This window comes from Myodes glareolus, chromosome 16, assembly GCF_982192425.1.
Source record: "Myodes glareolus chromosome 16, mMyoGla1.1, whole genome shotgun sequence".
NCBI classification, from domain to species: domain Eukaryota; kingdom Metazoa; phylum Chordata; class Mammalia; order Rodentia; family Cricetidae; genus Myodes; species Myodes glareolus.
In genome coordinates, this window is record NC_142041.1 from 12478769 (window position 1) to 12495452 (window position 16684).

Genomic DNA, 16684 nt, shown 5'->3' on the forward strand with positions numbered 1-16684 from the left:
AACTATCATGTCGTGATAGCAGTGATAACTAATATTTACTGTATCCAGCACTACGCTAAATGCTTCCCACACATCATTTCATTAAACAAAAACACCCCGTCATGCCCCCAAAGAATTTTGAAAAGGGATTTAGTGTATGCCAAAGAATACAAAGCACTTCGCTTCACACAGGCATCCTCCACCACTGTGGATGCGTCTTGAGAGGATCAAAGCCCCCCGACCAACGAACTGATGCTGTAAATCCTTGGCTAACAAGGTTAATTAGGAGAGAGGCACAATATTGCTCCTATACCGCGCTTCTGAGAGCGTGCATTCTGGGGCCTGTCTATTTAGTTGAAGGCTAAAGAAGAGGCTCTCAGGGAATTCAGCAGAACAAAGGTCTGAGCCTGAGTGGGCACCCACCGCATCATCACAGCGCTAACAGCAATTACTTCTAATTGGAGTGCATCTCAGCTGGGCTGCTACAAAGGTCTGAAATTCAATTGTGGTTTTATAATACCCATAAAATTGTCTAAACAAATTCAGATTAACTTGAGGCACTTCTATGAGAAGAGACCACATGTAAATGAGAGGATTCTAGAGGGTGATAAATAACAAGGTGATTTAATGGCCCTAGGGAGCAAGTGTTCCCAGCGTATTTCATACCGGTTTCTAGCTGAAATTTGGTCCTAATAAAGCCATGATCGAGAGCCAATCACCTAAATGAGCCTAAAGAAATGGAGGCTACGAACTACTCCGAGTCCCCTAGACAGGCCACTCTGCCTTCTGAGGCAGGCTACCCAGCTTGCTGCTCAAAATCCAAGAAGAATTCTCTAATAAGAAGTAATTTAACTGAACTAGATATATGGTCTTTTTAATATACTGGTTTTATATTTTGGTGCTATCTTTCATTGGTTTGAGTGGCCAGAACAAAATACCACAGACTGAGTGGCTTATACAGCAGGAATTAATTCCTCAGTTTGAAAACTAAAAGTCTAGGGTGGGGGCAGTTGCTTGTGAGTGTAGACGCAGAGCAGGGCCTGTACACACAGCATCTGGGTCCCTAAACACCCTTGCTGTGCATCCACACAAGCAGAAGCCTTGACAACAGAGGTACTAGGCAGCCCATCTCTTAATCATTAATTATTGCATCAGCTCCTAGGGCTGTGCTTTTCTTTGCCATCAGTAAATATTAAAGTCACGATGACACTACAGAACCTATAGGCCAGCTGCCCACTTCTGTATGATATTAATTGGCTTGTTTTCCCCTTCTCCTAAGAACACTTTCAGACTTTTATCTTCCTCAAGCCCAAACGGTCCCACTGCCTTCTCTCTTCCTCAAGGATCGCAGTCTCTCCTGCCTCAACAAGAAAATTGATACTGAAGACTACAAACTCCCCGGGTTCTTCAAACCAGCACCTCCAAGGCCTTGTTTTGCCCCTACCCTACACGCATGACTTTTCCTCAGCCTCAGAGGAACCAGAGCACCTGTTGCAGACTCCTCCCCAGGCAGGGGTCCCCAGGCGGTACCTCCAGAGCTCCAGCTTTGATTTCTCTTTCCTTTTCACAAGCTCCACATGTTCTTCCCTCCTGTCCCCCCAACACCCTGCAGAGAACGTGCCTGCCACAACAGTCCCTCTATGGCAGAAGCCGTCTCTCCTCTCATCACCAGCATCATTTACAGTGGGGCCCAGATTCACTGTCCATCTCCACCTCGCACGGATTCCCAAGCCACTTCCATGTCTTGGAGGATCTGATGAAAAGATCTTCAAGGGTTGAGTTGTGCATCAAACGCTACCTCCTACAGTGACGTCACTCATCTCAGCCATTGGTCCTGAGGTTCCCTCTAGCCAATGGGCTCTTAACTGCTCACTCTTAATGCGACAGTGTTCCTCAAAGTTCGGGATTTCCCACTTGACCATCCAATACCGAAACCCAAGTGCACGTTCTGCCTTTCCTTTGACTTTCTCCTGCTGTCAATCAAGCTGTCTCACCCTCTCCCCAACTCTGGCAGCAGCTGTCCTCACCATCCAAGCTGCTACTTATGAGTTCAGACTCTCGTCAGCAGCCTTCTGCTGTCTTGTTAGCTGGTCAGCCTCTACGTCAAGGTTTGCTTCCTCTTACTGAATAGGACGCTTGCCTGGCATCACTAAGAACCCCAATGTGACAAGCGCTTGAAGAAAGCAGGCAAGTACTGTTCTCTGAGGGTTAAGTGTCTTTAGATTGATGGGAGGCAGGGACTCCATTTTCTGCTAGGCATCCATCTTGGTTCCCACCAGCCATTTGTCTCTGAGTCCAGTCTCAGGAAGATAAGTTCCCAGTAACCTGACTCAGTGACTTTTCACCCAGGAATGTATAACTGACCATCTGCTTGTTATGTTTTGACTAACAGCTTTTCAGTTTTCTGTAACCTGCTTATGCAGACATTCAGGGCCTTGATGACCTAATCTTGGCAGAGCAGAATTGCACTTGACTTGTTCGTACAGATACCAGTCTTCCTGTGGTTTTCAGCTTTAAAAATCCCTCCCTCGTTCCCATTCTCAAGCTTGGCTCAGAGATTGCCGTCCTGCCAGCAGTAATCAATAAATCTTCTGTTTATAATTGGATTGAGTCTATAGTCCTTTCCCATGGGTCAGGAACTACATAACATTTGGAGCACTCCAGCAAGATCCCTTAGAGACATCAGACTCTGGTGGACTTGGAATTTCGAGAAGCCCAAGACCATGACCACCATCATTTAAAGAGGATAAGATCCAGAGGAAGTAAGTCCAAGGGGGGCTGGATAGGCCCCAGGAAGCCCAGACTACAACTGCCCCAATTTGCAAATTGAAAGCAAAACCAAAGTAAGAATTGCTGGTCAGCATTCTTTTTAAGCTCAGACCTATTATTGAGCTCTTCTGTTCTGTTTTTGAAGTCCAGGGATTTGGAGAGATGAAGGGGAGATGAACATGATCGCAGACCCAGTATCTGGGGCAGAGAGGACGCCCTACTGTCCTTCTGGTTCGGGTGTATGAATGAAGGTGGTCATCTCTTGTCTGAGTTTATCTGGTCTTCCTTGATGGTGTTGCTATTCTGTCTTTTTGCATTGTTCTCTGTGGTCTGTTGGGTTTATGCTTTCAAGTTTCCTTGCTGAGGTGAGCATCTGGACTAAGCACAGTCAAATCATCCCTGAGCCGCATGCTGTGTTTACAGGATTTCTGCAAGGCTGACTGCTCCTGGCTGCCTCCAAACTAGCTTGCCCCTGGAGCTTGCTCCATCTCCGTCCTGCTCACTGATTTGCTGAAGCCTGCTGCATCGGGCATTTCCATACACCTGCCTGTTGGCGATTCTTCTCACTCTGCTTCTGAAGAAGGTCTTTTTTCCTGTTTGCTCTGTCTCCAAGCTGGCTCTTGTGTCTGACCATGAATTTCTGACAGCCACTCCTCACGCTGCGGCACCACCAGACTGGGGTAATACAGGGATTCCTGGTGCACAGACTTCAAGAGCAGCGCAAGCCCCCTGTTCTGTCTCCTGCTCCTCACTGCACTGCTGCAGCTGGCCTACACCCAGACTTCCTTTTTCTCTGCTTGCTCTGCTTGGTCCCTCTGATGGTCCCTGGATTCGGTGTTGCAGGGATTCGGGTGTCTTTGGGGTATGGATAATCCTGAAGAGTTGTTTTATGCTGTTCTACTTTATTAAAAAGCTGGCTCTAGAGCAGGGTTATGACCCACCTCGCCCCACCCAAGCACGCTTGTTTCTAAATTGATTATCTCTGATATGTGTCACGGTATTAGAGAACTGAAAAAAATACAAAGATTTGAGCTCCCACACACATGCTGAGCTGTGCGTGACTCTAAGCACGAACACCAGACATGCCTGAGCTATGCAGACCACGGAAACTCAGCAGTAGCAGAAGGCGCTTCATTCCCCCCCACACCTGGGAGATAATCCACCAACATTGCACATTCCATCATCATGAGGCACACGGCAAAGGTGATTCAAAAATGATGCTGAGAAACACAGTCTTCATCCTGCAGAGACGTGATGCAGCTAAAGTCCAGGGAAGCTATGATTTTTGAAAAGCATGAGAACAGAGGGCCAGTTATTAAAGTCAGTGCTGTCTTCCCTTTATACCATATGGCTTATTATTAAATACAATCCCCAGGTCTTTCCATCCTGGGCTCTGCCCAATCACCACACACCCCAAGAAGTCTAGAATGTTTGGTGCTAGGTTCTTCGTGGCTTGAGAAAGTAAAGGTAAAAGATTAGTCCCCATCATACGCCATATGCCGTGTGCTCAGGGAGTGGGGTACAGTGCTACTTAGAAAAGGAAAGAGAAGGCAAGGCAGAGGAAAGAAATGAGAGGAGAAAGTTTGAAAGGAAAAGGAGTCATATTCATCACAGAGACAAAAATCACTGGTGCAAACTTAAAGCAGGAAGGGATTTCAGCTGCGGCACAAGAGGATAGTTCATCCTGGGGAGGAAGGAGGGCGTGGAGCAGGAGGCAAGTGCTCACACCTAGTCAGAAAGCAGCGGACGGAACCAGGGACTGTTTGCTGTTTCATTTCTCCCAAAGGTAGGCTGAAGTGAGCTTTCTGGATCATTCTTCTTCAACACTGTCTGATTGCGTTATCCCCAAGGAGAGGCATCAGCTGCAGGCCGTTTCAAGCCGAGACGCTTTGTTCTTGATAGACTGCTCCCCAGCACCTGGGTGAGCCTCCATCGTATGTGCTCCTTAGAGCTCCACCAGAGATCTTGTCTATCGTGTTAAACGGGAGTCTGTGCTCTGTGGATGCATCCTGTGCCCTGCCCCATTCTTGGTATCTGTCTCAGTTTAGGCAAAACTGTCATTAGATCCCCGACGTTGAAGTGTAGGGGAAAAGCTTCCAATCCTTTGCTCCTTAACTGCTGCGCTAACCCTCATGGCTAGAAACAAGCCTTAAAAGACAGTGCTAGGAAAAAGCTAACTTGTCCTAAGCCCTCTGTCTGGGTTCAACATTGGGAGGGCTCCCATCAGTCACAGAGATTACTGGTTATTTCAATTTCCTGCACCTCCAGGTCTCCTGATGGCCACACAATCACCATGCTTGTTGTATAGGAGAGCTTCCTGTGACTTCAGCTGGAACACAGTGTTCTCCAGTCTTCGATACCACTGTGAGTCTCCGCGTAAGGCAGCAGGACACCCTATCCATGAAAACAATTCTGCTAGTATCTTATGCCTGGCCATCAGGTGCACCCGTACTTACCTCATAGCGTCTTCCAACATGCAGAAGGATAGATTTGAACCAAATGTTTCCCTTTGTAAACAGGTGTTCCCAGATTCCTGGTCTAAGAATCTGGGCACCTGCCTCCTCCTACCTGAGAACTCTCCCATAGTTATCCCACAAATTTCCATTTCTGTTACATGCACCATCCCCCTACAAATTACTGTATCCTTTGTTAGCTTAAAGCGAAGGTTGAGCTGCCCATGGCAGCTAAAGAACAGTGGTTTACAAACTGTAAAGAGGTAAGTCCAGAGGTGGAAAAGCCATGTCTTCTATGTTGACTGGGGGTCACACAACTCCAGCAACCGTGGCAACTAATAGTGCCTTGTAGTACCAGCCCACCATTATCGTGGTCAAAATGGAGACCAGGAAGGCCACCTTCTGGCAGCAGACATAGGAAAGGAAGATGGGAAAGACCAAGAAATCACTTTACTTTTTAAAAATATTTCTACAAATATTCACACATTGGTCCCTTCGAATATTATTAAGCAGATGCAAGAGTCATTGGGAATGAAAAGTTTTACTAGCGTAGCAGGACCCCACCTAATAATTGTGGGGATTTCTAAAGCTGAAAAAAAAATGTGAGCATTAATAGTTTTTACAAGTATGGATTGAAATAAGTTTAGTTGAATAACTTAACTCCAATGGCTGGACCTTTATAATACCCTTTTCTGTATCATTAATGGCTGCAGTTTTTCACATGCCCATTGTAAAGTGTCAATTATGAAATGCCTCAAATGAGGCTTATTACACACTAGTGTTCAGTGAACATCATCTCTTCCATGTGCCTTGTCTAAATTCTGGCTTTAAACTTCTTTTTTTTTAAAGTAATTTTATTAAATTATAAAAGTTTCCATTTCCGCCCCTCTTCCCAACACCCTCCCACTCCCTCCACTCCCTCTCCTCCTCCCTCTTCATCCCTTAGGGCAGTCAGGGTTTCCTGCCCTGTGGGAAGTTCAAGTTCCTCCCCCCTCCCTCCAGGTCTAGGAAGGTGAGTATCCAAACAGACTGGATCCCCAAAATCCAGTATATGCAGAGGAAACAAGTCCCAGTGTCATGTGGCTGGCCCGAAGTCTTTCTGAAAAGCCATTGACTATGGCTTTAAACTTCTTGTCTCCACTACCACTTGAATATGCTAGTGAAATTCTGAGGACTTATTTTGGGAGTTAGAATTATTTACAGCTATTTTTGTAAATATTCTTTCAATTCATTATAATTCAAGAATATTGGGTCAGTGTTAATAGCACTTGTTGCTCTTGCAGAGGGCTCAGGTTTGGTTCCCAGCACACAACCATCGATCAATCCAGTTCTAGGAAATCTAACACCCTCTTTTGACCTCTGTGGTCATTGGGCACACACATACTGCACAGATTTACATACAGGCTAAAGCATCCTAGACATAAAACAAATCTTTAAAAAGAATATTTGCATAATACTTACCAAATACTTTTCTATAATAGCATGTATAAATTTTAAACATACATGGATTGCCAGGTAGGAGATATGTTCTCTTTAGTGTTTTCTACATGAGTCATTTATGTTGATGCTCTATTCACAATATCTAGGAAATGACCAGCCCAGCTGGTCCGTCGACCAATAGAGGATAATGAAAATGTGATATATGTACATACTGAAATTCTATTCGACACTAGAGAAAATTATAAAATTTTCAGGTAAATAGATGGCACTGGAAAATAATATATTGAGTGGGGTAACCCAGGCCCAGAATGACAAAACCTTATGTTTTTTGCTCACCTGTAGATTCTAGTTTAAATTTTTAGATTTCAGTGTTTGATTTGAAGTGGGTGTTTTAGGCTAAGAAGTAAGAAGGAGTCATGTGAGTCTGGGGAAAGATCTTAAGAGGCATGCTGTTAAAAGAAAGAAAGGAAAGAAAGAAGGGAGGGAGGGAGGGAGGGAGGGAAGAAGGAAAGAAAGAAAGAAAAAAAAGAAAGAAAGAAAGAAAGAAAGAAAGAAAGAAGAAGAAAGAAAGAAAGGAGGGAGGGAGGGAGGGAAGAAGGAAAGAAAGAAAGAAAGAAAGAAGAAAGAAAGAAAGAAGAAAGAAAGAAAGAAAGAAGAAAGAAAGGAGGGAGGGAGGGAGGGAGGGAGGGAGGGAGGGAGGGAGGGAGGAAGGAAGGAAGAAAGGAAGGAAGGAAGAAGGACAAGGAAGATGATGTCTGAAAGTGGAGGAACGGATACCAAAAGTGGAAAATTCTCACCAAGCATGGAACAGAGGAATGAGAAAAATACAAGGGATGGGGTCAAGGGTCATTCAAAACTAAGAATGCATAGGCAAGCCATATGGAAGCCTACTACTCAAAAGCAAACTAAAAAGTATATACATTTTGGTTTTTTGAGACAGGGTTTCTCGGTGTCTGGCTCCAACTGTCCTGGAACTAGCTCTTGTAGACCAGGCTGGCCTCAAACCCACAGAGACATCTGCCTCTGCCTCCCCAGTGCTGGAAGCCTGTGTCACCACTGCCCGGCTCCAAAAAGAATATTTTTTAAAAAAGAGAGAGAGTTTGAGTGTAGTTACCTACATGAGTAGATAATACTGTTCCCAGAAACTATAGATTTTTAAATGAAAATCCCAGTGTAGGAGTATGAGTTGTCAAACAAGGAGGTAAAAAAGATTCAGAGTATTGCCACTATTTTTAGATAAAACAGAACTAGATGGTAAACTACTATTGCCAAAAACACTACATATAAAGCACCGCACTGGAACTGAGCTGAATGCTTCCTCCCTGCTGCCTAGCCTCCCTAGTTCTGAAAAGTCTTGGCAGGTTATGGGAAAGAACACTCATCAGTCATCTGACCCCTTGTGGATCCCTAATGTGGCAATAGCAACCGGTGAGGCAAGACATTCCCACTAGTATAATAGTGGCGTAACTGTTTGGGACTAACCAACTACTTCCTGATTTGAACCTAATTCTCTACTTTATATAAAAAAAAAAACAGAAAAATAAAAGCAGTTTGCAAGTACAAGCTGCAGATTTGTGATAGACCATGCCTGGCAAATACAACGCTTTGAGTTTGATCCCCAGCAGAAGTGTGTGTGTGTGTGTGTGTGTGTGTGTGTGTGTGTGTGTGTGTGGTGTGTCTGGTGTGTGTCTGGTTGTGTGTATGAGTATAAAATAATGTAAATATAAGGAAAGCATAAGAAGATAAGACTTATTAGAGCAGAAATCTGTAGCACTGGAAACAGAAAAAGGATAAAAAGAATTGGTGTCATGCTAAGGTGGAAGATAAAATAGCTTCTCACACACAAAAAAAATGCCCAGTTAAGCCAAGAGAAGACCTTCTGGGCCTGTGAACACTGACTGGCAAAAAAGGAAGCTTTCTGGCCAGTGCCAATGTGGTTTCTGTGTCTTGTGACAAAGGGTGTGGTTCTTTAGTGATAGGGTCTTACCGTCAAGTTCTGGTGAGCAACCAAAAGCCATGGCAACAGCCTGGATTGTTCAGGGAAGCCTCTTGAAGAGCTCTGACCAACAACTCTAGCTGCAACACCCCACACCTACACTGGGGGTACTTACTTGGCAATATATATCCCTGTTCTGAGATATACATAAATATGCATAATATGTAGATGCACACATTTATATATAATGAAGCTTATAAAGCAGTAGGTTTCTATATGGCCCTTTCAATAAATGATCTTCGTACTAGATATCCTCCCTCCCCATTTTTCTTCCCTGCCTTCCCATCCCTCTATTTTAAAGCTTTCTCCCCAATATTGCCTTTCCCTCTTCTTATCACCTGTGTTCTACCATCCCCCTCCCCAAGAGCTTTCTTCTCTCTTATTACCAAAAGTTCCTGTTTTTTACTGGAGTCTCCTGGCCTCTACAGGCACCCCAAGTTAAACACACAAATCTAAAGATAGGGTGCTAGGATCCACATGTGAGTGAGAACGCGCCACGTTTCTCTTTGGGGTCTGGGCTACCTCACTCAGCCTATCTCCCAGTTCCATCCACTCACCAACTCTGTCCACTTACCTGCACGTTTCATAATTTCTCTGTGTATAGACACCACATTCTTCATACCCACACATCAGTAGGTAGACGTCCAGCCTGTTTGCTTGTCTTAGCTGGTGTGAAAGCGCAGCATGAACATGGATGATCATGTGTCTCTGTAGAAGGACATAGAAGAATATAGAAGTCCATACCAGGAGTGCTGTAGCTGGGTCAGAGGGTAGATCTATTTCTAGTTCTTGCTGAAGCGCCACACCAGTTTCCATAGTGACTGCAACAGTTTGCCTTCCCAGGCACAGTGCCTGAGGTCCCCCTTCCCCACATTCCCAACAGCTGATGGGGAATCTCAGCCAATCACATTCTGCTTAAGGTGTGGCCACCTCAGGCCACACAAAACAAATAAAAGATCGAAGTGCCTTGCCACTTCCTCTCTCTTTGGTTCCCAGCTCGTCTGATGTTCGTGGGATCTCTGGTCTTGTAAGTTTTTCCCCATTTATTAAAAGCTAAATCTTTGTATTGAGTTGGTCTGGTTAATTATCGATCAACCACGCCCGCCACAAACAGCCTGTGTTGTCATTTGTTTCCTGAACATTAACCATTCTGGTAAAACAAAATGTTGTAGTAGTTCCTACTTGCATCTCCCCAGTGACCTGGAACTTGGGGCTTTGCATAGGCTGAGCAAAATCCAACTGGCAAGTTACAGGTCCCACCCCAGGTTCTCTAAGACGAGAATCTCAGTGTGGGGCCCAGACTGGCCTCAAACTCACAGGTCTCCTACATCTTCCTCCGTGTGCTGGGATTTCAGGGGTTCCTGGTACAAATCGTAAAGATTAACCTGGGAGTAAGGCAAGATTACAAACTAGACAAGAATCTCTTCATCTTGCTGACCACAGAAGGAACGGCCTTCTCTGCAGGACACAGAAGTGACAACCACAGGATGCTTCCAGTGTATCCTACTAACCAAAGTCATTGTCCCTACAGGCTGTCGTTCACTGCTAACCACTTGTGCCCAGTTCTCTTTATCTGAGGTAGCTGCACTCTCTGAAGCTGTTTGAACACTGAATAGGTGAGGTCTGAAACATTGCTCCTAGGGAAAACACAAAATACAATTCCTGCAACCCCCTGTTCATGCTTCTGTCAATCTATTAGTACACAGAGGCGCTTTGTGTGTGTTTCTCTTTAAGGAGCTCCAGCTAAAGGCTATAGAGCTCGAGGTTACAGAGCCAAGGCATAGCACAGCCTCTCCGCACAGAGCAACGTGAAGCAACACTTCAGTACTATACTTAGAGGCAATTTTAAACCTCAGAATTATCAGAAAGCAAACAAAAACTACACAAACATGCAAAAAAATGTGGCACTAAACAGACCAAGAAAAAGATACTTGTTCTCGGCAAGAGAGCACAAGCAAAAAAAAGCAAAATGTCCCAGTGTTCAGCCTCAGCCAGGAGTATACTTATTGGGTGACCCAAATATTTTGTTTTTCTTTTAGATGTCCACAGATAACCACAAAATGTGCCACAAAATTTTGGGGTTGCAAGCAAATTTTAGCAAGTAGATGAGTTCATAAATGTTGAATCCATGATGGATAAGGTTCCGGGTCTCTTTGAGGCGAGGCCTAGGCTGTGCTTGGCATTGTCCTGACCCTAATGTTAATGGGTACATCAGCTCAGGTCAAACCACTGTGGAAAGACCAGCATGTCTCTGGTGCTTGAGTGAGCCTCTCCGGGGCACATACAAGCTTCTGGTAAGTCCTCGCCTATGAGTTACCAGTTCCTATCCTTTGCCACAGTCTGTAGGGAATGGCTTACAGTCCTCTGCCTAGGGAAGGTACAAATGGCCCATTCATACTTGATACAGCAAACAGCTAATCCCGCCCGGTCATCTCACTTACTGCCTCCCTTTGACAGCCTTCAGTAGGAAGCTCTTCCTGCGTGGCTGTTTTTCTGTGGCAGACTCAACTCTCTCGTGTTTCACACTTGGGCTTTATTTGTCCGTGTGTAGCCAACCTTCCCAGGCGGTATTCAGCGTAGCCTTCCTCTTTGCTCTCCATCACTGCTCCCTCATGTTTTGAATGTCACGGGGACCTGAGGCTGTCCCTGAGCTCCCGGTTGCTCCATTGGTCTTATCTGCCCATACCAGCACTAACTGTTTTTTCTTGCCCACGGCTTTTGTGGTTTTCCTCAATGGCTGGCAGAAAAGGATTTGACATTCTTTCTAAGGTGTCTTCAAAATTTTAGATATGTTTGCTTTACAATGTAGCTGTATTTTTTATTTAATGAATTTATAGATATTTTTCCCCAAGATTTTGTACCTCTGTAGTCTTTAACTGTTCTCTTCCACCCCTATCCAAAAGTACAGAATGACTCTATGATCGTCTGGATAATTTTAAATGACTTTTTAACTTTTCAGTCTGAATTCCAGTTACCCTCGAACTCACAACCCCCCTGCCAATACCCCACCACACCTGGCCTTCCTCTGCCTCTGCCTCCTCCCTGCCGCCCCCGTCCTAGACGACAGCATTGGGGAAATGGATGCAGAATTATCAGAAGAAAGACTTGGCCGGCTCTCCTTCCCAAATACAGACTTTTTGCACAGTTCTGGGTGTCAAACCAGTATTCCGCACTTGTCAGAAGAACTCCCCACCACTAAACTACTTCCCCAGACCACCGTTCTTCCAGACAGACCTTGCAACACAGCCCAACCTGTCTTTGAACGCCTAATCCTGTTTCCATCACCTGAGGGCTATTCACCACCATACCTGGTCTTTTAAAAGAAAAAAATTAATGATTTCTTTATTATTTACATTTATGAATGTGCTTATGTACTTTTTATTCATGTCTAAGTGAATGTCTATACATGAGTGTCTGCCACAAGCACACAGGTGCCTGTGGAAGCCAGAGGGGTCATCAGTTTCCCTGGGCCACCCGATGTGGGGGCAGGGAGCTGAATTCTGGTTCTGCAGAAGAACAACAAGAGCTTTTAACCTTTGAACCAGCACTCTGGCTTCTACACACTCAGACTTTTTAATATATTTTAATGGATTCAAGAGAGGCAGAGGGGAAGTGGGGGGAAGGAATAAGAGGAAAGGAGTGGAGAAACTGTGGTCAGGATGTAAAATAAACAAAAAAATTTGATTAATAAAAAGAAAAAAGAGAAGAAAAACAATTTAAAAAAAAAACCTGTTTCTTTTCTTCCTCGCACTTTTTCTGTGCCCTCCCCTGCCCTTGCGGCCCCCAAATCTTTGCTACGTGATGAGGTACCACAGGCAACCTTGGCTCTAGCAGCGTTCGCTTTTGTGTGGCCCTTCACTCTGATCTGTGTTACGATCTTCTAATAATGATATTAGAGTCTGGAGGTGCTTGTGTAAGGTATTGTCCCTTTAGAACCATTCTGAATCCATCGCCTATGAATGTAAGCTCTTCAGCATACCCATCCTCCGACTCCGCCACACGGGCTTTCTGCTCCTGCCTGACAAGTTGCCATAGCAACCTGTGAGGACCAGACAAGCTCTATCTACAACCTTATATTTTTTACGTGTCATATCAAATGAGAGGTTACTTATTTCTCTAAAATTAACATTTTATGGTGATTTCTTAAAAACAAGTTTATATGCTTATGCTGTGATTTAAAAATTGTATTTCTAAAAATCTTACAATATTAAACTCTAAGAAGTAGAATAACAAATTGTGTATAATCCTAACTGTGTAAGTAAAGGTTTAAACAAGTCATTCACGGGCCAGTAAATAACTCAGCAGGTAAAAGCGCTTGTAAACAAACCGGATGACGTAGTCCGATCCCCTGGATCCTCGTGCGGGAGGAGAGGACCTGCCGCACAAGCTCTCCTCTGACCTTCACTCAAGGGTGCCTATGGCAGGTGCGCGTGCCTACACCTGTGTACACAAAGAGGACAAACGTCCTTTTCTAGAGATCACTTGTGAAAAATCTTATGAAAATCAATCAGAAACATCGGACGTTGTCTCCATGAGAACTATTGACTCTGGGTGTGTTTGGTGTTCCTGTGTCTGTCAACTGAAATGAGAGCGCGTGGTTCCCTGCTGCCCTCCCCAAATAGCCGCGGATGCCGCCCACAGCTGCTGCAAGGCATTGCTAATAGCTTACTCCCGAGATCGTCTCCCATGATGCCTTCCTCCTTGCCCATCTGAAGGCTAGCAACCCTGCCATGGTTAACAGTGTCTGATTCTGGATGAAAACGGGGAAACTCTGGAACAAGACACTTGCTTTCAATTCTTGCTCTTCTTTCCCTCCCGAAGGCTTTACTCACTACCCTGTGGCTTTTTAACAACCAACATTTATGCTGGGTGATGTCCTCATCGCTGATGGATTACTGCTGCCAGACTGAGGGATTTAACATCAAAAGAGACTCTAAATCCCAGCCCAGCTATGGTCGACATGGCACTACTACTGCCCGATGTGACCCTGAAGATCTCATGATACTAGAGTCCCAACAGGAAGACAGTGATGAATCTTTAGGCTCCGCTCAATATCTTGTCGTCTGTGGTTTAAAATAAGCTGTCTGTGTTCAACAGTGTATTGGTGGCCAGAACTTCTCAAGTGGATGGAGGCTTTCAAATTCTCCGAGTAAAACTCATAAAATAGGGCTATTTCAGTGTCGGCAGACCTCACACACCCATATCTCATCTGACATTCTGCTGCTAGGAATTCTGACTGAAGGGAGCTGATGTTAAGACGAGGCCTAGGAAGCAGGCGCTAAAGGAAGTCTGGCATTGAGTTACCTGTTAGCAAAGAAGTCTCCACTTGTGAACCCTGGTGTGGTGTGGCCGTGCAAATGGCTCAGGTACCCTGGTAGCCTGAATACACTGGTAAGCACGATCTCTTCACGGCGACACAAAGAGAAACACGGAGACGTGCAAGGACTGTGTAGCTCGGTTGAACTGTAGGGAAAGAACACCTAACTCTGTTCGGCTTATCTCTGTGTGAGAGACACCATGAAAGCCAGAAATCCCTTTGGCAGTGTTGTAAACACCTCTTGCCACCTGTGGGGATGGCACAATAAGGCACAAAACTTAGTTGCAAAACTTCAGAGAAAGCGGTCTCTTACAGCAAAGTCTTGGCCCTGGCAGGAAAACAAAGGAATTTTGAAACTTGACCTAGAAGCCTGAGGTAGATGTAGTTGAGAAACTTTAATTCCCAGACTCTCCTGGCAAATTCCCCTTTGAAGAGAGAAAAGATCACCGGTATTGAATGTGTGCCTTCTCCCCATACTGAAAGACTGGGCAGTCTCAAATTAGGGCTTCTATGGGTCATGTGATCTGTTTTAAGATTACTTCCTTTCGAAGTCACCACACCAAGAAGTAATGTGCAACCTCAGCAGAGCCCTGTGGAGGAATGTGTCAGACTCTAGAGAACAGCATCCTATACCGCAAACTGGCCACAGTATCCAGTCTAATGCATGACCAGAAAGAGGATAGGATGCCTAGGAGTGAATTCTGAAGATGCTGAACGAAGAGACCAAAATAAGGGGTTAGGAAAGGAGAATTCAGAAATGTATGGAAACTCTCCTATAATACTCACAAACATGGTGTTTTCAAGGGCCTGAAAACGTAGTTTTAAGTTCCATCATACAGATAAGCTGGTCTCATTAACCAAAGAAGAGATGCTGAAAATTCCCAGGACCGAAGACGAAGGAATCGGAGGGAGCAAAGAAGGCGGCTGAGAGCAGAGACGAGCCCCTGGCTCATTCTGCCCCTTGGGAAAACCAAAGGAAAACTGGCTTACTGAAGCAGCAATAGATACACTTGCAAGATGCATCAATAAAAGTCTCAGTGGTGTATTGCCTCTATAAACTCAAGCTGGACAAAAAAAAATGTTACTGAGAGATGCTACTAACTAGTAGAATAAAGATGATAGACTGTCCCAAAAAAGCAGAAAAGAAGGGAAGTTACAATCCTGGCTGCTGAGGATCTTCGCATGAGGGACAAAGTCAAGCTGGCTTTAGGGCAGGCACACTCTTGTGCTAAGGTTGCTTGTTTGTCTTGCTCTTATAGCAGACTCCTACTTTGACCAATTAATCCATTAACTGTGTTAATGGGTTAATCCACCCTCAAAGGCAAAGTTCTAATCCCGTGTGTGAAGTCTCACCTTGTCTCATTTCTCAATATCTCATAATGGAGATTAAATCTTGACATGAGTTTTAGAGGGAACAAGATTTAGTCAGACCACAATAGACTCGGGACCTAACTCTGGCCTGCGAGACAGCCGGCCTCAGACTTTGAATTCTCCAATCGTGCGAGCTTTCGATTGTGTGGATCAAACCTACCCAGCTTTTTTTGTTAAGTATGAAGTTTTAAAGAATGATGCCTGATGAATCTCATTATGTCCTGGTTCCACAGTGGTCCCCTTGGCCATTGGCCATTCTCACCCTGGAGAACGCTGTATAATTCAGTAACGCACTCTGCCTGCCTGCCTGCCTGCCTGCCTTCCATAGTGTGTCCTCTGTGCTCACCTGAATCCAGACGGTGAAGACCACAAGGACCAGAAGCCAAGGGGTGGCCAGGATGATATCCTGATGATGGTAACAATATGTGAATTTTAAAATCATCTTATTAAGTTATTACAGGTATTGCTCTTCCTCATGCCTGCTTTACTGAAAAGTTGTCTGTGTATATCATTTTGTTGAATTGGGATGTTTTAGTCTTTTAGTAGGTTTTTCCCTCCCTGGTAATTCTTTCTTCCAGTTTGTGAAGAATATATTAAATGTGAAAACCAACAAATATTGTATTTACTTCTGTAAAAAAAAATGGTGATTTAGGATTTCTCAGCATTCTTCACTATAATTGAAACAGAATTTTTTCAATGTAAAAGACAGCTCCTCCAAACTGTGCTCATTACAAATCTAAGCATACAAGATAGTTCACCATTGTCTTGTTTGGTTTGGACAAAGGAGTGTCATTGGAAACAGTTCGAGCAGATGTCTTAACACAAACAGTATTGGACCAAATACTGGCTTAATCCATAGTTTCTACTCTGACTTGAAGACCTTTAAACAAAAAAATTTAAAAATTAATGCTTATCTTTGTCCTCTCTTGGCCTTTGGAGAAAGCATGTTGTGAAATCTTTCCTAACTTATGTTATCATAATTTCAGGCAAAGGGCAGGCTTGGGATTGAGCTACCAAACAAGAACAAGGAAAACTCTGGCGAAAGTCCTTGTCTTTTCTCATGCATAAAAGACATTCACACTGAGTTAACCAATGACAAAACGACAGTGTTCCTACTACTGTAACAGACCTTAGCACAACTGATGCCGTGTTTGAGATACCATTGTGACCCTAAAATCATGTAGGCCCCAATACCTGCAAAAGAGGAAACAAAGGCATAATCCATAAAGACTTGGTCCATAGTTCTAGGATCCCAGAGAGTCCTAAATACACTAACCTTCTTTTTGGTTTCTGTAGTTCTACTTCTTGCTAAGTACAGTGTGTCAACCAGGATGTGTTTTTTCTGCATAAAAGTCAAAA